This window comes from Pseudorca crassidens, chromosome 2 (genome assembly GCF_039906515.1).
Source record: "Pseudorca crassidens isolate mPseCra1 chromosome 2, mPseCra1.hap1, whole genome shotgun sequence".
NCBI classification, from domain to species: Eukaryota; Metazoa; Chordata; class Mammalia; order Artiodactyla; family Delphinidae; genus Pseudorca; species Pseudorca crassidens.
The window spans coordinates 77,932,485-77,933,368 of record NC_090297.1 but is presented as its reverse complement, the minus strand read 5'-3'; positions in this window follow the sequence as shown (position 1 = coordinate 77,933,368).

Here is an 884-nt window from a genome sequence, read left to right as displayed (position 1 = left end):
GGTTTTGTTACAGTTATGTTACATGTAATTTATAATTTATATAATTTATAATTACAAATAATGCATATTGTAGCTAATGAAGCTGATAGAGGTCCTTGTTTTCCATTATTTTTTCATATATATTTAATTTTCTTATTTTAATAAAGTTATGGAAATAACAGGCTTTTGAGGAACCACTGTTGAACATATTTAGTTTGCAGTTTAAAAGGAGGTGTGTGTGTGATTTCTTAATATATGTATATTAAAAAGCAAGAAGTGATGAACAGGGCCTTGAAAGGCACTGGCTTTAGAGATATAAGAATGTTTATGTGTTTTTTTCTCAGTGAGCTTATTGAGCAGAAGATGATGCTAGTAAATAATTAGTAACAGAGACAGATTTCAATTTCCAAATGTTTACATTTCACTGTATAGAATCTGTGTATCTACAGTTCTTTGTTATTTCTACTAATTGGGATACTCATAGTCTAAAGAATATTTAAAATGGAGATTATTGGGCCTGAGGATGTCCAGGAATTTGTTTAACCAGCACCTTCCCCCTAGGTGATTGTGATGTGTACATGTTTTGCATCTCACTCCGAGGAACACTGATTTAAGGTCTCTTGACTGGTAGGCAATGTAAGCGAAGACCAACAACATTTTGCCCTTTTGCCAGCTAGGTAGTTTGTACAGGGGACTTGAATCCATGCTAAACAAACATACCCACTGCTATAAAACAGGTGTCATGGTTCTTACACATTTGTAAAAAGGTTAGCACTAGATTAAAAGGACAATCTCCTATTGTGGCCTTGGTGGGCAGATTGCAACTCTGGTCCAGAGAGGAACTTTCCCCTCTGTAAGATCAGACTTCCACTGTCATTTCTGTTGACCATGGGAGGGGGATAGGT